This window comes from Indicator indicator, chromosome 7, assembly GCF_027791375.1.
Source record: "Indicator indicator isolate 239-I01 chromosome 7, UM_Iind_1.1, whole genome shotgun sequence".
NCBI classification, from domain to species: domain Eukaryota; kingdom Metazoa; phylum Chordata; class Aves; order Piciformes; family Indicatoridae; genus Indicator; species Indicator indicator.
In genome coordinates, this window is record NC_072016.1 from 18,347,046 (window position 1) to 18,371,421 (window position 24,376).

The following is a 24,376-nucleotide window of genomic DNA, read 5'->3' on the forward strand; positions in this document are numbered from 1 at the left end:
AAAATTTCAGTGCAGTTCGCCACAATATAATACAGAACAATAACTGTTCTTTATAACAGAAATATTTTAGGATAGAAGTGGCCGACTGCAAACATACTCTGCCATGAAGACTTGACACCACTGGAATTAATGAGATTATTAGAAGCTTTCTAGCCAATATATAAAACAAACGAAAAAGTTACTAATTCTTCTGCCCACAACTGACTTCCTTTCTCTACAAGAAGCATGTTGCAGTCTCAGGGGAAGAGGGGAATGAAGAAGCACATACGTCTAAATTTCATTTTAATCTCCTATTTTTAGCTCTCTGTTTGGCTAAGTTAAAATGAAGCAAAAGTGAAAAGTAAGAACTGCCAGTAAAGAAATTCCATTTCATTTCAATTTACTTCAACATGCCACATACGAAAAGGTAGCTTTGCAGTTTCACACCAGATTAAATCCACAATAAACTAACTATACTTGAGAACTACCAAAGTACAAATAATATTATTAAAATAAATACATTAAAGCAGTAGCAAACACTTTGAATCAAGAGCAATCAATTAGACTCCAGACTTCTGAGAAATATTTTCACTGAAATCACTGTTGAGTATCATTCTGCATTCACTGCAAACCACTAAGTGTGGCTTTGCAGACTCCCAACATACTGTAATCAACAGCCTGAGAACTAATGGACTGCACAATATTGGAGACTGATCATAGCTGCATAATTTGAATAGTATATGAGAGTTCTTCTCCCAGAAGATTAATTCCTTTACTGTATCATCTCTCCCTCCAAGAGCACATAAGGAGGAATAACTGTTTTCATAATGAAAACAACTGCCTCACAGTTATTACTTTAAAAAGCTGGGGAAAAAAGAATCCCTTATCCACTCCATGTGCATTACTTTTATCCAAGTATACCCCCAATAACAGAAAAGAGAGGCTGTCAAATATCTCCCCGATTGCTCTCTTCTCCTTGCCCTAGGAGTAACTGCAGCTGAACCATGGTATGAGAAATAACTAGTCCTGAAGTCAGAGCAGTAATATTTCATGATTCAGAAGAATTGCTTGGATGTATGGGGAAGAAGTAAAAGAATATCCATTTCCCGATTCATACTAGATCCATCTATGTATTCAAGAAAGAGAGGCAGTCAGTCCTTTTCAGAAACCAAGTGGACATTGGGGGAAAGCATTAATGTACAATTTGATGACCCACCAATACCTGCTCCACCATCTCTTCTCTAAGGGAGAGAAAGAGAAAGAGAAAGAACCTACGAGCAAGAAAGACATTCATCAGGGTTTTATTTACACATTATTATTCAATACTAACTTCCAAAATGGACTATGATAAACAGGAGAAAGGTAATCTATACATGATATCATGCAGAAAAGGTACTGGCCTTTAAATTCATCTTCTCCCTTAAAACAACAGTGTAGTGTAGATAAATTTTTACCAGGAAGTGAAGTGATTGCTTACAGAAGGAGCTTAGGGTAAAGGAGGAACTATTTGCATGTAATACAACAGTGCAAAGGTAACAGAAAACTGGGTATTTTCATGCATTAATAAACACATTATTGCACTGCTCTCTATATGACTCACATTGGAACATCTAATTTACCAAAATCTTTAAAAACTCAAGGAAGAGAAGAAAAAAAAAAAAAAAAAACACCTGTAGAATCATAATTTGGGGGCAAAAGTACATGTACACAACTCTTTTTTTATATATGGTCTTTCATCTCACACTTTACCCTTCCTTTACTTAGACTGCCTACCAAAACGTATTTAGTGCTAGAAAACAACTTACTGACACTACAAGACTGGAATGAAAACCTAATTTTATTGCCTGCAAGCTGCACATGGAGAAACCACTGATTTCTGTCTAGCAAAAAAAAAAAAAAAAAGAGGGGGAGAACAGGGGATAAAAAATTAGGAAGGTACCCTTAATCAGTGTCAGGACTGCTGGCCACAACCTCTCCTCTACTTCATAATGCCTATTATCATGCCTATTATCTAACTGAAAAGGAAAACTTTGATCCTAATGGTTTCTGACGCCTGATGAGAATAAAGATACACAAAGGGACCCAGTGATGTGTTATTTAACGCATGACTGTTTTAATAGGGCTGTCTAATTTTTGGAGGCACAAGGCCCATATCCAATGCCCCTCAGAGTAACCCAACAGCTATTTGCCACATTCCATTCACCACATCACATGACTGCATTATTGGCAGATCCTGAAGGTTAGTTTAATCAACTTTTGTATACTACAATAATTTCCTGGATTAGAAAAGGTTAATTAGAGGCAGAGCTAAGGGCAGAACGATTTGCTATACTGAGATATTATTTATTGTTTACTATTCGCAAAAAAATATCAGAACTAAGTATGAGCTACAACCAGTTCACACTTTTCTATACACCAACTTGAAATTTCTGCATAGGTGTCAGCTGAACAGGAATAGGAATGGTTACCTCCAGTGTTGTAACACTGTTGTAACACTGGAGGTGATGTAACACTGGAGCGCTGTAATCGATGGCTACAGCTCTTCCCTAGAGACAGGTTAGGGAAAAGGGGTGGAGGGGTGACCCTGTACATTAGGGAGGCTCTAGACACCATAGAACTATAGATTAAGGACGACTGGGTTGAGTGCCTGTGGGTGAGAATTAAAGGGAAGGCCAACAAGGCTGACATCCTGGTTGGAGTCTGTTATAGACCACCCTGTAATCCAGGAGGAAGAAGTTAAGAGACCAGCTGAACCACTTAGATACCCACAAGTCTAAGGGACTCGATGGGATCCATCCTAGGGTAATGACAGAACTGGCAGATGAGCTGGCCAAGCCACTCTCCATCATTTTTCAACAGTTCTGGCTCACTGGTGAGGTCCCAGATGACTGGAAGCTGGCCAATGTGATGCCCACCCACAAGAAGGGACAGAAGGAAGAGCCAGGGAATTACAGGCCTGTCAGCCTGACCTCAGTACCAGGCAAGGTTATGGAACAGGTCATCTTGAGCGCAATCACGCAGCACCTATAGGATGGCCAAGGGATCAGGCCCAGCTGGCATGGATTTAGCAAGCGCAAGTCCTGCCTGACCAACCTGATCTCCTTCTGTGATCAGGTGACCCGCCTGGTGGATGTGGGGAAGGCTGTGGATGTAGTCTACCTGGACTTCAGCAAGGCCTTTGACACCATCCCCCATAGCAAACTCCTGGCCAAGCTGGCAGCCCACGGCTTGGACAGGAGCACTCTGCACTGGCTTAATAACTGGCTGGAGGGCCAAGCCCAGAGAGTGGTGGTGAATGGTGCCACTGCCAGCTGGCAGCCTGTCACTAGTGGTGTCCCCCAGGGATCAGTGATGGGCCCAATCCTATTCAATATCTTTACTGATGATCTGGATGAGGGAATTGAGTCAATCATCAGTAACTTTGCAGATGACACGAAGCTGGGGGCAGGTGTTGATCTGTTAGAGGGTAGGAGGGCTCTGCAGAGGGACCTTGACAGGCTGATCAAATGGGCAGAGTCCAACAGGATGAGATTCAACACATCTAAGTGCCGGGTTCTACACCTTGGCCACAACAACCCCATGCAGAGCTACAGGCTGGGGACAGAGCGGCTGGAGAGCAGCCAGACAGAAAGGGACCTGGGGATACTGATTGACAGTAGGTTGAACATGAGCCAGCAGTGTGCCCAGGTGGCCAAGAAGGCCAATGGCATCCTGGCCTGTATCAGGAGTACTGTGGCCAGCAGGAGCAGGGAAGTCATTGTGCTCCTGTACTCAGCTCTGGTTAGGCCACACCTTAAGTACTGTGTCCAGTTCTGGGCTCCTCAATTCAAGAAAGATGTTGAGTTGCTTGAATGTGTCCAGAGAAGGGTAACAAAGCTGGTGAGGGGTCTGGAGCACAAGCCCTATGAGGAGAGGTTGAGGGAGCTGGGGGTGTTTAGGCTGGAGAAGAGGAAGCTCAGGAGAGACCTTATTGCTGTCTACAACTACCTGAAGGGAGGTTGTAGCCACGTGGGGGTTGGTCTCTTCTCCCAGGCAACCAGCAACAGAACAAGAGGACACAGTCTCAAGCTGTGCAGGGGGAAGTATAGGCTTGATCTTAGAAATAAGTTCGTCACAGAAAGAGTGATTGCCCATTGGAATGGGCTGCCCGGGGAGGTGGTGGGGTCAATGTCCCTGAAGGTGTTTGAGAAAAGACTGGATGAGGCACTTAGTTGATCAGTTAGGGTTGGGTGATTGGTTGGACTTGATGATATTGGAGGTCTCTTCCAACCTGGTTGATTCTGTGATTCTGTGAAGAGGTGACTTCCACTGCTGTAACCATCTACATCTTGAGCTACAGAAGTTTCTGATCACTAAAGGACAACTTCTTTATTAAAATCTACTTTTGCCATTTTTGCCTAGGCTATCTAGATTCCCTCTCATTTCCAAGCCTGAAAAAGTCATCTTCCATTAAAACCCAACTTGTCTCAAGACAAACCCCCTACATTTCCATTTTTAATTTATTTCAGTGTAAAAAACCTTACTGACAAATTCTCTGAAATCCATTCCATACTCAATACTCTACATATCCAGAGGGTGTACTGAATTTCATGTCACAGAGGAAACTAACTAAATCCTAGCCTTCTGTTTAAAACTTTGTCTTAAGTAGGAAGCAAAGCTAGTATTAGTCCAGACAAAGCTGATATGCTGCAATTATTTGGGGTTGAAGAGGAAGGTAGCACTACTAAATGAGACAAATTTTTACTTGTAATGGTAAAGCAGTATTTACTTAATACTTCTCTAACACAAATTGGTCCCATATTTTAGTCTTTAAACTGGATTTTCCTATAAAGCAAACAAAGCCTCTCCCCTCATTCCCCCCTCCCAAAGGTGGCTCATAAACAAGCTTCAAAACTTTAAATATTTAATTTTAAAAAGGAAACTGCCCCAGTTTTGTTAAAGAGGAAATACTCTAGGTAGCCAGTTAAATGCTTCTCTCCTTACCACCAAGTCTAACTCCATCACAACACAGTAAAAACCAAAACCAATCACCATGAAATCTGCCTGATAGATTCCATGCTTGCTATTCCAAACACTGACTGCTTATACAATCAAGGGATTAAACAAATTGTGAGAGAAGACTCAACATGAGCAAAGAATAATGAAGTTGGATTTGAGTACCCTAGAAATTATTAGCCTCCATGAATGCTAGAATTTTTGTTTGCTGTAAAAACCATCCAGAACCAGGGGATGCACAACACAGCCGTATCTCCTTTCTGATATGCAGAAGTAGGCAGCTAAGGTTAAAATGTGCTGCAGAAGAACAGAGACCTTGGCTCACCACTGCTTTATCAGCTACAATTGGAATTACTAGCAATCTGATTTACCTTATTAAAACCCCCTGCAGCAGGTCAATTGCCATTTAGTCTCTTGCAACTACTGGCCAAAGCTAATCCAGCAATACAGCGGCTGCAGGTCAGAAGCTGGTTTTGTATCTTACACAATGCTTCTGTCAACACTTCAGAGACCCCAAACCTGATTAATTACATTTGTCTAGGACCCACTATCCACCCAGTGTATTGTTGAAAGCAGCACTACAGTTGAACCCTCCTTCACACCAGGCATAAGACAAATGTGTTATTCCCTATTTTAAAGTGCCATCAACCAGCCAGATTTACAGCCTCTAATCAGTCGCTCCAAGGCAGCTCATTGTAATCACTTCTGTTAACCACTACAATTTGCCCCAAGTCACATGGAAACTTGCAGTCTTCTGCTCGTTCCAGTATGGGCTACAAAGGAAACATTTAATCCCAAAATACTACTTTTCTGCCCTCACCTGCAAGTCACTTCCAAGCCCATGCAGGCACCAAAATTGCACATTTATCTCTGTTTCTGGTAGCATGAACAGTAGCAGGAATTATGCCATCATTCCAGTAATTTATGTATAGAAATCAAGTTTTCAAATAAAAGCCTAATTAAAAAAACAAAAAACCAACAGCAAGCAAACCACCAGCCCCCAATGTTTAAAAGTGTGACCTTTAGTGCTATGTGGGTGGCTTAAAAGAAAATTCAGTACTATCCTTTCTACACCTGGTTATTCACCAGTCCATCGGACTTTAATCACTAATTTACAGTGACTGTACACTACATTCTTCTTTACAGGTGTATTACTGACAATAGAAGAGATTCATCAACCTGACTAAAATTTAAAAAAAAGGAGAGAAAATGACCAGATGCCCTTCAAACACCTTCAATAGACATCAGTCATCTCCAAACAGGTAAGAGAATTGGCCAGGATGAAGCCAGAGAGGACTCAGGTCAGGCAACTGTTATCAGCCTGGGTTGCTACACAAATACCAACGAAACCTTCCCATTGGTCTTTCAAGGGGCGCTGGGTGGGGGTGTCATCCCAAACATTTTCCAGTAAAGACAACAGTAAAATACGCATCTCATTGAAATAAATTGCATTCCACTTTCTAACAAATTAACAGATTAATCCTTTATGCTTTCAGACAGCTCATTATCCATACAGAAATCTCTTTCTCATGACTTATTTCAAGTCACATCTGGCCTATATTATCAGGACAATCAAGATCCTGCAGGCCAGGTTATCTACACAAAAGGCAATTACCTCTTGTTTTGTTTTAATTTTATTCATGTCTTTTCAGTTAGCTGTTACCTTAATGCCCACGAAACGGCCTTCCCCACTGGTTTTCTGAGGCTCCAGTAAGCCGAGTAGAACACATTTAAACTGATCATTGAGAAGAAGAAAAATAGAAGTCTCCAAAATACCAAAGCCTCTTAATGCAATCACCAAAAAGACCAAGCTTTATGCACTTCACTTCCTTCTCATTCTAACTGATTAACTAGGACCTTATGTTTAAAAACTGCTAGTCATGTCAAACCCTTCTGAAGGCCTGGCTTGTCTATAAAGCACTAAAGTTAATCTTCAACAGATTCCATTATAGTCTGTTCAAGCTATTCTAGCAATGATGTCTGAACACTCTTCCTCCAAGGTGGTGTTAGTTGTCTTGTTATTTTGAGAAGCAGACTATGTTCTTTTCTTCAGCCCCCATACACAATCCTTCTCATCCTGGACAATATGGAACCCAACACAGGCTTTACCCAATACAAGTATGAGAGATATAAACACAGCAGTAAGGTACCAAGCACAGTATTTATATCAAGCTCAAGTCATCCTTGCCAACCACATTTTTTTCACTTAGCAGACAGAAGCCATTTACACAGGAGAGGTGATGAGTTCTCAATTAGCCAGCCTTTAAGTGGACTTCACTTGGCTAGCAGGCAGCATACTAAAATACTTTGGACCATCACTTTTCTGCTTCAGAACACCATACTCAAGAATGAAACTGTTATCCTGGCACTGAGGCCAGTCAGAATCAAGATCTTTTTCTAAACAGGAATGAGCAAGCATAGCCTCAGAAGTCAGTTCCTAGGGCTCCAAAACAACTCTTCGCCACTCTTATGAGGTTGAGAACTTTGCAAAAAACAACCAGCAAAATTTGTACTCACTTAACCAATTTACATCTAAAGCAGCAGAGAAACTCTTGTTTGGCTGCAGAGCATCTCCAGAGAAATGTCTTTGCAACAGTTAAAAACATTAAATATTTTAGCACAGATGTTCTTTCTTTATTCTTCCTAACACCTGATCACAGTCTAACTATTTGTTATCTCAGGTGTGTTAAATACAGTAAATGTGGGAAGTCATGAAAACAGCTCTGACAACCCTCCCCCCCTACTCCATGCTTCTGTATCAATATACAAAAAACTCAAAGGCAAAACATCATAGAAGTTACCATGGAAATGTATTGTGTTGCTAGCTGCGATGGAAATGGTTCTGAATGGAAAAGGTTTTGAGATTGTATATTATACCGGCAACTTTTAGCATACCAAAGTTACAAAACTGCTTTGTAACTCTACACAAAACGTGCTGTGTAAGCAGAATGACTTCTGCACATCTAACAATCCGTAAGTTTATATAGACACAGTGACAGTGGTTGGGGAACACAGTTCTTATTCATAACTGGCACAGATGTACTAGAAGACATAAACATCACAGGTAACCTTGAGGAGCAGATAGACCAGCTGTGGAGAATCCTGTTGTAATGAAATAAGCCCTCAGAATTCTGTCCAGATCAGCCTTTGCAGCTGTCCACTGCACTTCCCTCCAAAATTATCAACTGCTACAGCAGGCTTAAACAAAGGAAACACACAGCCACTCCACAGCTATCCCAGTATGAAGTCCAGCAGATGATAAAAAGGCAAAACCCCTGACCATTATCCCTATGTGAACAAAATTTTTTTTAATGGACAATTACACATCAAAACCTCCACCCTGCCAGTACAGCATTTTGCTCAAAAACTTGTTTAGAGTATTGCATAAAACATCACAGTAGGACTTGCCAGGTGTCATCTGTCAACTATCTTAAGTCCACTGAAGCTTAACAGAGCTTCTCTTTCCTAAACCTTTTCTTTTTACCCACACTGAAGAACGGCAAGGAGGAGGACTTCACAGCTACTTAATGATGCTTCTGACTATCTCTCCAGGAAGCAAATCACTGCCAGTCATTCCTAAAAAAATGGGATCTACAGTCTTTATTCACATCCCAATGATCAGCAGCACATCACATAGTTTTTTCAACGTTGCTTTGTATTTAACTGTAAATAACTGATTTAATACTGTTACTTCATTGGCTGGATCAGAACAAAAAAGGCTCAAAATAAGTACTTTTCTGTCTCAGTAGAAAGCACTAGTGCTACATAAGTAAGTATGTCCAGATATGACAGCTCTTCAGCCTTGATCCCTATACCCAGGAAGCACCCAGGACAAGATTAAAAATATGGATCCACAGCTATGAGAACACCAGTGTAGAGCCAGCCCATTCTCTGTGCTGTGCCAAGGGTCAATATTCAGATGGCAGGTTCAGTCCTGAAGAGGTACATCTTTGAATTGAATTTAGTTTCAGAAGGCTTGTACTGAGCTTTAGGTGCTTCTGAATTCTAGGGTGACTCTTTCTCACTAAATGCTGATATTTGTATGAATAAAAATGAAGGGATTTAACAAATCTTGTTCCTGCACACAGTTGTCAAAAAAATCTGACCTTTAGAACAGGAAAAATAGGGAGGATTTAAAGGTTTAAAGAAGAGGCAGTGGCTGCTTGATGTATAACAAACCTTTGAAAAATTATGAAGCAGTGAAAATCCCCTACAGGTCCCAACAAAATGTGTCCAATTTGCATTCCTGCAAGCCTTCCATACACATCACTCTGCTCCTGTGTGTACACAGGCAAATAAATCCCTAGGAATAATACAACTGGGACTTGAATCTGAACTCCCAACATATTACTGCTCCAGAGCTCCATTCCAACCTTCACAAATGGCTTTTTTTTTTTTTTTGTTCCAGATAACTAAATCAAAGCAGTCCTGATAAGCTTTCAAAGTAGGGAATGCGAGGAATGGTTTAATGAATGCTACAACTCAACCTACTACAGACTACAGAGCATTACAGAAGAAGACAGGGGGGCAAAAATAAAGCACATATGACACTACATGTCTGGAAGTCTCATAAATTCAAATACAGAAGCACCTGCCTTTCTAAGCCCCTTTATATTAAGCCCCACCAAATCTCAGTGCTGACTGTGCAAAGGGATATTAAAAACAGGAAGTGAGAAGAACTGTCAGACAACTACAGAGGTTTTTCCTACTGAAAATGACATTGATTGTAAAGTTTGACAGAGAGATTAGTGTCTTAATGGGCTTACATGGGAACAGCACACGCACAGACAAAAAAAAACAAGCAAACAAAAAAACCTGAAAGCAATACAAAAAGGGGAAAATTGAATGTGAGTCATAGAAGACAAAGCTAAAAAAAAAATTTTGGAAAAGCATTGTCTTTCTGCAGAGCAGTTTCTGTGGTATTTACATCTGGCCCAAAGTGCTATTTGTGCACTAGAAGAAACTCAGGCAGCTTCTGCAGGTATAAACCCTCAATTATGCATGTATATCATATACTTGAAAGGTCCATGTCCTGTTCCCAAGTTCTGCCTTGCTTTCACTGCATTTCTCTCTTAAACAAAGGTGACTCTTCTCTCAAAGCAAAAAATGAGGTAGCAGCATAAATATTTTACACAACAGCCTGTTGTGGCTAATAAAGTTCTGTGCAGTTTGTGGGCTCAAACTGAAAGACTAAACTAAGATAATGCTTCAGGTGATTTTCCCGAAGCGGATTTCCAGCTCAGAAAACAACAGACAATAAGGTATCTCACAGGTGATGATCATCTTCATTCTCAGTTTACCATTTAGAAGGTGTTCAAGAGGAGGTCACGAACAAAGTAACTATGTTCTCACTTAGATTCTCTATGTCCTTGTTTGTTCCTTTCATTATCTTATTCTGTGTATTCTTGTCTCAGAATTAGTAATTAATACAGTAAAACAGTTTAAAGGTTCCAAAGGAAACAATGATTTTTATCACACAGTTAAGCAGCTGAGATTATCAGGTTAACAATTCAGCATTTACTGCCAGTAAATAAGGCTTGAATTCTATAAGATTTCAATATCACCTAGACAGTTGCATAAAATAGTTACACTCACAGAGATCAAATATTTCCTATTTATCCAACAACACCTATCCATACAGCTAGATCAGAGCTACGTGTAATTCTCAAGCCACCCTGAATAGATTGTCATGCAGACATATCCAGAGCAATTCTTACTGTGGAATAGTGTCCTGAAGGAATCCCTGCAGAAAAAACTTCTACAGAAGTGGTTTAACTATTCTAGTCACCTTCCTCACAGAATCAGGTTCAAAACCTTCTATATTTGTTTTACAACCGCAGTCTCTGAGCATTTTTCTGGTTTTCACTTATTACCAAATCTTTACCTCTTTCCTTCCCTTCCAACTTCATCTAGCACAAATTATCTACTATTATTCTTCCTGCTTCAACTTCAAATCCATATTTGGTTGCTTTGCAACACTGCAGAACACTCCATGCAAGAGGTGGGTAAAAACTAAAATTAAGAACAAAAATCTGTACATTTTCTATTACTTTAAAGACAGTCATCTTGCCCACTAACAAGTTGAAGGAAATAGATTACTTTTCTCAGCCTATGAATACTTGGCCTTTCTGTCCACAACTCTTAATGTTCAGAAATGCTGTGGGAAACTTAAACTCCACTAATACACTGATTCCCCACTTCTTACGCTTACTCGAACTAACATCCCTCTTGTATGCCTCTTAATACTATTCCACATGTCACTGCACATAATAGAATCATAGAATCATTTGGGTTGAAAAGGACTTTTAAGATCACAAAGACCAACTGTTAACCTAGCACTGCCAAGTCCACCACTATACCATTTTGCTAAGTGCCACATCTACACATCTTTACAATTTCTTTACAATTCTAATACTTCACAATTTCAAAGCCCTACATATAATCTCCTTGTCTTTTGGCTCTTGTAGAGTTCTTTCTAATTTATGTAACTGCAATTCTTGTTAATAACGCAGCCTGATTCTTTTAATACACTTTTAATGCACTGTAGACATTCTCAGCTTCTTGTCTTCACAGCAGAACTTTAAAAAACATTTCAAAACAAAATACAAACATTGGGGAAAGGAACAACATCCTTCTATGAAATGCTGGTAGACACATAAGCAAAGATAATATATTATGCTTGATTTAATTTCTGTTATTAGATACTGGATTAAAAGTAGTTGCCACACATACTGACAGCTGATGCACAGAAAAACAAACAACTGTTTACTGGTACCAGACTATCACACAAGTGTCCTTCAGTGTGAAATTTTACCTGCAACACAAAGTTCAGCCCTTTCAGGGCTTTATTCCAGGATGAGCCATGCAAAGATAAAAAATAAAATGGAATAAAGAACTAGATTACAAGGCCTTTAAGGAACAACATCTGGGCAGTCTGAAAGAGAAACAGAAACTTAAGAGACAGACTTCAAATCTCAGTTGCTGTAAGCTGGAACACCTGGGATAACAGGCATATTGCTTAAAAAAAAAAAAAAGAAGTACCATTTCTTCTGGTGAAGTTTGCACTGTGAAAGACCTAGGCAAGGCAAGTCAGATGTGCTATGTAACACAGCTAATAGAGTAACAAATCTGGATTAGGTGCTGTGAATGAGAAATTATGAGATTTTATCCTGGTAAATCATGACAAGCAGCACAGTATTTGGACATGGTGTAATCAGAAGAAATAATGAAGTAATCCCGAGGGCTTCCAGAAACAATGTACATTGACAAAACAGTTTTCTCTACTCAGTCATGCAGGTTTTACTCAAAAAATCCAGAATCCTTTATTTTATCCTACTGCATGTAACTACAGAGAGTTTTTGGACAGCCTCTAGTCTGTATCAGTTGCATATTCCATAAAACTGCTAATTTTTTCCTATACATTAAAGAAACCTCCAACATCAGTTTATCTCTTCAGACTTCTGAGGATAAAAACTGAAGATTATATGGAATTCCGGGGCAGATTTTAGAAGAGACTCACTGCTTAGTGAAAACATTAGCATTCTTGTAACACTTTTTACAACTACAGTTATTTACCCCCAATGCCCTTGGACACAAATTTTCTGCCTCCACATTCATGTGGTATGCTGTGCACCTGTCAGTTGCTAACCCCACCCCAGACACAGCCATATCACAGGGCAGCAGTCTGAGAGCTCACTACAGTGTGAAGCAATGTGCAACCTTTCAGGACAAGCTACACAGTCAGTAACTAACCACAAGCAGCTACCATGCACAAAATTGCCAGGAGTTCCACACTTCATAAATCCTTGAGCAAGCAGATGCAACAAAACAGCCCACTGAATCAAGATTATGCTGCAAATCGTATAGATGAAGGTATTCAGTGCTTTACCAATGCTTAAGCAGGGCTTTGGTTGGAATTGCTTTCTTCCAATCTGTAGTCACCTCCAACTTCCCCTGATAAACTTCAGAAGTTTATCATTTACTGTTCCATTTTGTACTGTTTGCATCTGTTAAGATTTCAACTGTCATTGCCCATGATTATGTCTCTCTGTGTAAAATATAGCCTACACCCTCCTATGCCTGCATAGGTTTCTGCAGGCCACTCCAATGCCATTGGCTCATTTTTCTCCACAAAAAATATAATTTGCATTGCCTTGCATCAGTACCACGACCATTCAAGAAGTTTTATGCCTTTGCCTATCAGTTCTTGCTGAAGGAAATCCTTGTTAATGGCTTTTCCTATGCTTGTTATCAAATAAAATAATTTATCAAAGCAAATAAAGTAATTTTAGAATACAGGCTTGGTGGGGGTTTTGTTTGGGTTTTTGTTTGTTTGTTTCCTAGAAACAATTATGCACCTAGGCAAAAGTCAGGATTCTTCAGTATTACCATGCCCTGAAATTCTGGGAGATATCTTTTCACACTTGATGATCTTAAACTAGAAGAACAAAGTGTTTGCCACTACTGTTTAAATACCATGGGATATATTGGTATCAGATCTCTATAGCAAATTCTACTGATTTTGCCATTTCTGGTAACACTTCCATCAACAGAACATACAACAGAACACAGTAAACATGTCTGATCCTGCTGGTACCTTTGCTACACTGAAAGAGATAGGCAAGTCTCAGAAACACAGGAAATTGTTATTCAGACGACAGACAGACAGCACTTCCTTTCCCAGAACAATCTGTCTCCTGCCCTGACGACCCACTCCTGCTATATTTACCCGACCAAATTTTGCCAGTGATATATTTCCAGATGCACTTGAGCCACATGTCCCTGCCAGTCAGCCCAAGCACAGAGGAATCTGAGCAGAGAACGGCTCCTACAAATCACTACATGTTAATCCATGCTTCCTTTCTTGCTTGCCTTTAGAGTTAAAGGAAACAAAATGCATAAAGCATTATTCTCAGCTTATTTTGGAAGCAGTTGTGGGGACAAGAGGTAGTTCATTTCATACAACTATTTACTTCAAGTGCTTTCTTTACGGCTGACAGAGACACCTAAACAGTAAAAATTATAAATAACTGGATATTCAACCACTTAATACTGGTTGTCTAGAAAGAAACTGTAAGGTTTTCTGAAAAAAGGCTAGATACTCCAAAGGGCATTTTTGAGACTATAGCTTGGGGGGTGGTAGGGGTGGGGGAGAGAATAGAAATAATAAAAAATATACCAAAGTCACCTCTCAGAATCTTATCAGAAAGAAGACTTTGTCATCACATTGGTGGTCATCAGTAGAACCCAGGCATTTTTCACTTCTAGGTACTAGGAGTCTTCCAGAGATGAAAATGGGAGATAAATCAGTGATGCAAGAGGAAGAGGTGAACCAAGGAGCTGAAAGGGTTTAAAACTGTAAATATCCTTCCTTTGCCTCCCTCCTCCTCTTTTCTGGAAAGCGCACACAGGCAGTTTCAACCTTTCCGTCGTTTATTTAACTGGCTTAACAGAGGGTCCTAACAGGTCACAAATAAGCTTTTTAAATAAAAAGCACAAGTTGAAATCAACTGTGGATATATCAAAACTCATGGTCAGGCCAATTTTATTACTCAAGGTGGAAATGAAAAACAGTGCAACCTTCTTTTAAGAGATTCATGTAAGACCTCTTCAGCAGGCTGAATGCAGATAGAGGTTCCTCAGAACTAAAGCACTTGCAAACCATTCTTCTAAAACAAGCAAACAAACAAAACCCCGCCCATCTCTGTATTCAAAACTAGTATTGCTTAAGGACAAGTACATCCTTTAGAAGAGTCTAGACTACTTTCACTACAGCACTAAAATCTTAAAACTTTTAAATCTTTTTGCTATAAAGATTAACCCTGCTTCCTCAACCCTGTCTTTTTGCATGTTTTCTGGTACCCTTTCCCACTGGAACACATTTCAAGTATCTAAATAGCACAACATCATATTGAGGGAAGCCCAGCACAGTAAGAAGGAAAATGAGCATCTTATGGGTGGCATTGAAAGACGTGGAAAAAAAAAAATACTGGCCAGAGCTGAGTACAATCAAGTGAAACGTGGGCAAAATATGAACTGTCTTACATGTTGGAGTTTTTTAGCAGCCTCATACAGCTGCTCAAATTCAGGCATCTAATATGGGGATGTGAACAGCTGGTACCATCACCTGCTGTTCCAGCAGAGTGAAAGGCAGTGTGTGACCTTCCACTGCAGCACTTGGGTCTTGTACATGTGAACAAGTACCAGTATGAGCTGCAAAACTCAATAGCATTAAGAACCATCATCCAAAAAGAAGGTACAATTTAAAGGCAGCTGATGGGAATGAACTTGACTTTTGGATATTTAATGGATTCTTAATAAAAGCAGAAGGAAGAAAACAGTTTGCAAACATTAAGTTCATGTCATCAAAGCTTTAAAAGTCAATTACCAACCAACCATTAAATCAAGCATTCCAGGATGCCTGGGATGGTATCCTCCCCATGTCACATATTTCTTCAGCATCTTTTTTTTTTCTTTAGAAAACATTTTTATTTTTTTTCAATTACTGAACTACTGTTCAGTTACTCTGTTACAGTTGTCCTATTGCTTTCTTCCTCTGCTACATTTCCAATACACTCGACAAAGCCTTTTCCCCAAGAAAGGTTACTATGTTATTTACCAAAGAGGAGTATTTCTTCCTGTCATGTAGCAGAAGCCTTCATGGTAAAAATGTTCAGACTCCTATATCATGTAAAAAAACCATACACCTTCAGAAAAATTTGGGGTTTAGACCTTATCTCTTTGCAAACCCCAAAATCTATTTTTGCTTCATCATCACAATACTCCTGTTCCAAGCGAAAAAGCATCCTGTTGACCACATTTTAACAGACTGGCATATTTGAGCCAAGGTATTTCCTACACTTCTGTGTTCATCGTCAAAAATGCCACCAAAGTAAATATTCCCAGGACTGTGCTCTCCCTGTACCAGCCCGATCACATCTGAAATGCTAATTTCAAACCGAGGGAGAATGTATTTAAGAGGGGAGAAGCATGGAAGTACAACTTGATAGTGCTTCTTAGATCTTCATTCTGCCCAAATGTATTTTCATTTCTGAACACTGAAAAAACAAATGTTGTAACTAAAATTGGAGTACACAAAGAAAAACATAGTATTTCTGAATAACAAACACAAAAATCACAGATTGAAGTGAAAAACAACTAATGATGTCTCCTCCCAGGCTGCCATGACAGTTATTACAGAACTATTATGGGCTACTATAAACTGTTTAATCCCACTTTGAAGAACATCCAAGTTCCTAAGTGCAGTTACTAAAGATGCTTACATAAGCAAACATATTTTACTGCTGCCACTAATTTTATTTCTAGAATGAAGCCCCTCCCCTAGGCTATACCCAGATCTAATAGACTGCTCTTCAAAATGCCATGATCAAGATGACAACCACATCTTGACTTATTTCAATATTACCTCATACTTACAATTTGCCACCTAAATTATTTAAGCAGTTAATCAAGAGGTAAATGAAATCTGTCAACAGTTGACTTGGCAGACTTCATCACTGTATCAAGAAAAATGACAATTTTCTGATCAGTAATGGGGGACAGATTTTAATAAAAATCTTCCTCCTAGAATTATGTTAAACACAATCAAAAGTGAACAGCATTGTTTTGAAAATAGCACACACCAAAAATTATTTATAGTCATGCAAGTATTCAAACTCCTGCACCAAGCAAAGGCAGCATACACTTTCTAAAAGACTATTCTAATTTACTGTTTCAATATGGCTAGGAGTAAGTTTTAGCTTACTGCTGCTACAAGGACAGAAATGGAAATTAGAACTTCTAAAAGTGTTTATATTAGGGTATAGATAGAGGATCAAAGTGCCACCATCACTGAAAATTTTAATATACTCAGATAAGTATTAATCTAGTGCAGCTGTGGGGTATCAATTGTGTAACTGTGATTACAGTGCAAAATACATTAGGCCTAACTTGTGAAAATAGTTTACCTATTTCAAGAAGACAGCTAAAACCCTATCACCAAAAGAGTTGCTTCTATCACAAGTTTCCACCTAACATGTTTTACATTTCTATCCGTCTCACATTGAGGCATTTTTTCCCCCATGTCTCATGCTGCTCCTCAACTGTCACATACCTATACATTGCCTCTTTCTTTCACAACATGATGGAATACAAAAGTAGTTTGAAGTTACAAGTTTTAACTTCACAATTGCACCATGCACGGACATATTCAATTTACCAAGTTCAAGTGATGAGGAACCTATGTCTATGCATGCCCTTAAACTAAACAAGACAGGTCTACTCCGCTCTGGTGAGACCCCACCTGGAGTACTGCATCCAGTTCTGGAGCCCGTATTACAAGAAGGATATGCACCTGCTGAAACGTGCCCAGAGAAGGGCCACAAGAATGATCAGAGGGCTTGGAGCACCTCTCCTATGAGGACAGACTGAAAGAGTTAGGGCTATTCAGTCTGGAAAAGAGAAGGCTCCCAGAAGACCTTATTGTGGCCTTCCAGTATCTTAAGGAGGCTTACAAGAAAGCTGGTGAGGGACTTCTTAGGATGTCAGGTAATTATAATAGGGGGAAAGGAAAAAAATTAGAAATGGGTAGATGCAGATTGGATATTAGGAAGAAATCCTTCATCATGAGGGTGATGAGCCACTGGAACATGTTGCCCAGAGAGGTGGTAGAAGCCCCATCCCTGGAGGTTTCTAAGGCCAGGTGGGATGTAGCTCTGATCAACTTGATCTAGTGTGAAGTGTCCCTGCCCTGGCAGGGGGGTTGGAACTAGATGATCCTTAAGGTTCCTTCCAACCCTAACAATTCTATGATTCTATGCTGAAAGAATTTTTTTTTCCCCTAATATGACAAATACTTCTTGGTAGTCCTGTAACATTAAGCAACTACATAAATATGCACCTGCACTTTCTGACACAAGTTATTGCTTCTTTGAAGTATATCACCTCTGAGATATTGCTTTTAACAGGTTAGTTTAGTAAGGGGAGAAGACAATTGAAAGGAAACTGACAGACAGAAGAGCTATATACTTACTGAACTTCTGGAATGTAGCAATTTCGTGTACAGTCCTACTTCCAGAGGGATTTTGCTATAATGCAAACAGCCTTAATGTCTCTTAATTGGCCACAATTCCTTTTAACTAGTCTTGATGAAAACAAAGACATCGCCATCAAAAAACCCCAAACCTCCATGGATGTCTTAGGATGAACCTTAACTTCAACAGAGCATCTGGTACTGCATTTCTACCAAATCAAACTGCAATTTATTGCCCTGTAACGTATGTACATTAAGCCATTTCCTTTATGGCTCCACTTCACACAGAAGTAGCAACTGAAGGAAATAATGGAGTACCCAACAAGTGGGAAAGTAATTGCTCAACAAGCGTGGAACAAGAGAGAGTCAGTTGCACACCGTGCACATGTGGCAGTTCTTCAGAGCCCAGCCCTGCAGTGGTAACAGGAGGCTGGTGTTACAGAACAAGCCCACTGTGGGAACTCTGCCAAGCAACAGCCAGGAGTGCTTGTCCATCTAAATCTTTGGGTCCTGAAGGATTAGGGGTCATGAAACAATTCCTTCCAACAGCACCACCTCCTGCCTGTACCTGCCAGTCATTAGCCATGCACAGATGTAACACTGTTAAGCTCCAAACTCTAGTCTTACACTGCACCCAAAGAACTGTATTAAAGCAATGCTTAGGTGGTATTGCAAGGGTGGTGGTGCTTGACTGCCGAAGTTCAAATGTCCTGACTTTAAGAGAAATGCAGAAATACCTTGTATGGAGATCATCTTACTGAGTTGGTGAAGTTTTGGTTTGGTTTTGTTTTTTTTTTTTGGTCTAGATATTCCTAAAGTAACTCCACTTCTTTTGGATTTATTCAGTAAGTTACTTACTAGTCAGAAATACAAAACAGAAGATGAACACTAGAGCTAAAGAGTTCTCACAAAAAAGGATCATACACAACTACAATTTAGCCCTTTCTGCCTGTTTAAACTTAGTTACACAACCTCTCAATTACAAGCTTCTCCTTCTCAGGACTCCTGGTTTCATGCAGTTAACTATGTGAAAGAGCTCAGTGAACAATTAAACAGAATCTATTAGAGTTCAGAGTGACCCTGTTCATAACTGACTCTTCACACACTGCACAAATGATGTCCTGCATACAACAGAAACACCTAGGAAAAGGTCATAGTGCTTTTCTTGGTGCATCTATAAGCTTCACAAATATTAACAGTTATTCTTCATCAAGCACATTCCTCCTCTTTATTCCTTTATTCCAGAAAATAAATTATTCCAGAAAAATAAACAAAATCTTAAGTAAAATTAGGACAATTTTGTTGTTAGTTTTTGGCTTGAGAAGTTCATACCCTGGTCTCCCAGTGCAGCTACCACTTTTATGCCACATTAGTGTCACTCCCAGAAAATTGTTCAGAAAGTACAAAATTAGCAACCACCTGGGACAAGTCTGGGTTATTATTTCTCCAGCAATATGAAGAAAATCTATGCCAAAACCATCAACGGAAATCTATTATCTGAGGGAAATTCAAAGACTTCAGCCACGAGACAGACATTTGATGCTACAATGAGATTAAAAACAATCTCTCTCAGAGAGAGCATCTGGAACTACCTGCAGTTTCAAAGCAAAAATACTGCACACTGGTTTATATTTTGCGTGCACTTGCATGGATGCCTGGATTCATGAAGACTTGGAATTTGCTTTTAAAATTACTTCTGCTGCATTGTCTAAACAAACTGCAAAAATGAAGTATAGATTCAGCCTACAAGCAAATCATCGAGTTAAGACTGTCACCTTCATCTTTTTATTTCTTACAGTAAGAAGATGACAGAAATTATTAAGAGAAATTAATCAGCACTTATGTACACTGTGTCAAGTTACTTAATATGGATTAGAATTGTATTGCCATTCACTAATTAGAATGAAGCTCTGGAGTTAAAGTTATGGAAGAAACCTTACTCTATCAGTTTCCTGACCTTTCTTATACCCTTTCCATTCTTCTTGAAAATTTTACAGAGAATGCAACAATAGCAAAATGTTAGCTTGAGGGGCTTGGTCTTCCAAAATACCAAGTTAACCAGGAAACCTGTTATTTAAAAATTGTTTGAGTTATCACAGGAACAGACACCATCTAGCAGACCAGTGAGTCTTCTAGATCTTTTATATGGGGCTAACAGGCAATAGAAAAAAGCTCAGACTTTTTTTTTTTTTAATGTCTGCTCTAGATAACATCCAATCCTTCAATGCAAAGGTAGAAGTATCACATCTTACAGATCATTACTATTTGTTATTTCATGGTAAGTTCAGGCACTTCTTGCAAAAACTCAAGGTAGGAATATCTTTTTTAAAAAAAATTTAAAAAAAGAAAAAAACAAAACTAAACCCAGAACAACTTTTCCTGATTTCTTGAGCAGACCACAACAAACATCTCAGGTTCTACTCAATAGCATTGAGAACAGGCCACACATTTATTTTACTATAAATGTCTCACTTCTTAAAACTAGATCCTCCAGAAAAAGTACAGACACTAACCACAAATCAGGATGAAATTCCTGTCTTGTTTTATAACTGAATTTCCAGAGCTCAAACACAAGAAAATGAATATGCAATCAAATCTACATACCAGAAAACTGATGGCTACAGTAACAAGTATATTAAGTCAGTACACTGGGCAAAGGCTCTCTTACAGTTACAGCCATTTGACCTTTAGCCAGCTCTTAATGCCCCGGCCAACCCTCTAAAGATGGAGATTTGCAGCAGCTCCTTGTGTGAAATAAGCCAGGAAAAGATTCTTCTGAACCCACTGTACAAGTATTCATTTAAAATGTCATGAATGTGCATGAAATCAGAGTGCTTCTAACAGCTTACTTTGCAGCTTCTGTTTAAATGCACTCACTCTGAACCACTAGAGGATAAAAGGACTCAAATCTTCAAGTCTGGTACTCATGGACCTAAAACATACACAAGTACCTCTTCACAGGTGTGTTTACCTAGTTTAAACCTTATTTAAATAGACTCTTGATGCACACACTTTCCACAAACACCTGCTTCTCCCACTGCAGTGCTGATTTGTACAAGGCAGTTGTACTCACTCATTTTCTTTCCTAAAGTGATCCTACATACCAGCAAGCTGCACCTCAGTCACAGAAATATTGGTTAGTGGCTCATCCCCCATTCACAGCAATGCATAAATTCTGCAGTGAGGAGAACAACTACAGATGTACCTGCTCATTACCTCTACATCATACTGGAATGATCTTAAGACTTCAACAGTCACACCAAGGTTTAAGAAAATCTAATCTGCAGTAGATCATGGAAACACAGGCATACAATTAACTCTTATTTCCAGCCATGGTTATAAAACCTCTGCCTAGTGAGCTCAAGAGCATCCTAAACTGGAAACACTCATAAAAGAGAAGATGCTCACTTATCAGTGAATGTCAAAAAGAAGCTTCCTTTTGTTGACCTAAATCCATAACAAAACTGAGGAAAGGAACAAATATTTCAACATCCAAACACATTATTTAGATAGTCAGCTTACTTTAAAAATCAGTCAAATGAAAATTGTGGTAAGAGTGACCCTAAACACAGATTTGTATTAAGGCTTCCATCAGTTTTAAAATAACTTCTGAAGACATAGTTGTAGTTCCATTTTGCATGCATGGGCAAAGCTTGGTAGTCACTGCTTCCACATGGTCACAACTCAGGACACCAGTTTTTGCCTTTTCTAAGCACTGGCAACACAAGCCACCACATCAAACTTGGGCTTAGAGTGCTTATCTTAGTGAAACTTGCATCCAGATACTAAATTTATCCTGGAGTAACTTAGGCATCACTCAAGACAACAGAATGTCTGTTTTTCCTTTCTGTTATTCTGGCAACTACTATCAAGAGAAATTGAAATACATGCGTGCCATAAAACTGTAAAAATGGCATACAATAAAGCAAAAGACAGTGAATGAAAGCAGATATGCTGCTCATTTTCAAATTATTAGACTGTTTTTATGTCTATACAGAATTGCCACAAATTAAGTTTCTTGCCACAAATTAAGTTTCTCCATCAGAATTTTAAAGAGCAACACCATTTCACACAATTCTGGTCCAAGCCCCTTAGCTAGGTACTCTTACCATAATCATGGGTTGGTCTGTATTGAGCAAGAACATCTTTTCTAGATGCTTCCTTCAAGAACCCATTTAGACATTACAATGGGATGGCATATCACTACTAGTTGCAGGCAAGCTTTCATTATTTTGGTAACAAAATAAAATATGTTACATTAATTCAGTTACTCTTGAGGAGCAATACTTTGGAACAGGAATATTTAGCTACTGGAGGCATACAGTGCATCTTTATACCCTTGACCAGGGTATTTCAGCATCACAGTCAAGACAGAGTTAATACCCACTAGCTCAGAGGAGAACAAAAGGTACTCCACTGCAACATGCCTAACATTTACATTGCCTCTCTTTGCTCATTAAACAGGTTTTGGTTAAATAATGAACAAACTGTATTACAGACTCCGATGAGAATTCCAAAATTATAAATCAACTGGTAAAGCCCAGAGGAGAATGAAGGGAGTGGGAGGGAAGGAAGGATAATATTGACTAATATAAAGGGCGCAGCTTGACAGTGGATATTCCTGCCACACCTGATCAAACATGCTCCATGGGGGAGGGGAAGGGAGGGCGAGAGCAAGAGGGGAGATGGGACAAGGCAGCCTGAAATTTGCATCCGGAACAGATTAAAATGGGTTCTTGGGGGATTGAGAAAATACATAATATATATTACTATAAATGCAAAATTGTACTAAAAGCTAACTCAAATGTCAAAGATTACAGCTTGAATAAATTTAAATATAAAAGCAATGCGTTTCCATGAGCTAATGAGAGAGACATGAAAGGAAGGTCTAAGTAAAAAAAAAAAAGAAACATAAAAAACCCCACCACCCACAAGAAAAAAAAAAAGCTTGGACTTTCCATTGCCTGCAAGATGAGCCAGGAGACCATATCATTCAGAGTACTGCTTGGGAACTTGTCCATCCCTAAAACTGAAAAAAAAAAGGACGACAGCAATGATGTCCTATCTCAAGACACTAGTCAGTAAATAGCAGTCACTGAAGCTGAAATTACATGTTTAGGAGAGCCCCATGTAGTCAAACCAACACGCTATCATCATCATACAAGCAGTTATTATCTCAGCATGAACCACACTTACATGATGACTTTGGGAAGCCCCTAAATCTCTCAATACATTAAATATTGCTTTCTCTGACACAAGCAGATAGTGGGCTTGCATTTTTTCCACAAGTCAACAGAACATTGTATCTAGCTATTCTAGGTAAATGACCAGTCCCTGACATTTACTCGTACTGCGTTTATTTGAGCATCCTGACATTCCCTGCTCTTCTTCATGAGAAGAGATATTTGCAATAATGGAAAAGAACTCCAGAACTCTTATTTTAAAGAAAATTTTATCTCATATGAAGAAACGAAGGAAAATTTCTTCCCAAAACACTTTTGGTGACAGCATGAATATCCTACAGAAGAAGAGTGAACTTATGAAAGAAACACAAATCCAGACCATCATGTAGTCTGGCTACAAGCATAACATCCAAACATGCAAGCCATGCAGGAGATCCCTAAGATGTCATGACCTGACAGAAGAGTCCAGCTCACAACCAAGGGAAGTTCACCTGGCAAAAGTGAAGCGTAACACTTGCAGGCAGCCACAAAAAGGAAGAAATAAGGGCTTAGAACTGGCACATGTCCTCAGTACTTCTTAGCACTTAGAAGCAGCACTACTGTACTTCTAGGGAACATACTTTTTATAAGATTCCCAGTTCAGTGCTGGCACAAGAACAGGCATATTTCACTGTTAGAAATGCAGAGTCCATCTTAAACTTAGGTTGAGCATAGTTCTGAACGCTTCCTGTAATAAAAGGACCAGAAATAAAGCTTCCTTTCCAATATTACAATCAGGAAGATAAATCTTGGGAAGAACCACCAGAATGCCACTTGCATCTTAGGATTAACTTCAGTTCCAGACTCTGAACATATACTTAGGTTACACTTAATCACTCCTGAAACTACAAAAAGACAAAATGCGGAGGGAGAGGAGAAAAAAGACGGACTGGGGAGAAAAGGACAACTGTCAGGATATGTATCACAGCCTTGTGTTCTACTTCTGCAGTCAATATAGATTTCCAGTTCTTTTCAGTGCAATTGATCACAAAGTAACCCTTTCACATCAAGGCTCAAGAGACCCAAATGGAAAGTGAAGTCTGTGCTTCACTTGTTACAGGTAACAGATGATGAAAACCATCAAACTGAAGAATGTGAAAACAGATAATGGGAGGCTACTTTCTAAACAGATATTTTTCATTATTCACAG

General features: G+C 39.3%; 1 protein-coding gene across 1 annotated transcript in view; it reads right to left on the reverse strand.

The window, feature by feature from the left end:
* Window positions 1-24,376, reverse strand: part of GBF1 (golgi brefeldin A resistant guanine nucleotide exchange factor 1) — a 98,599-nt gene that overhangs the window by 72,481 nt on the left and 1,742 nt on the right. The window lies entirely within an intron of this gene.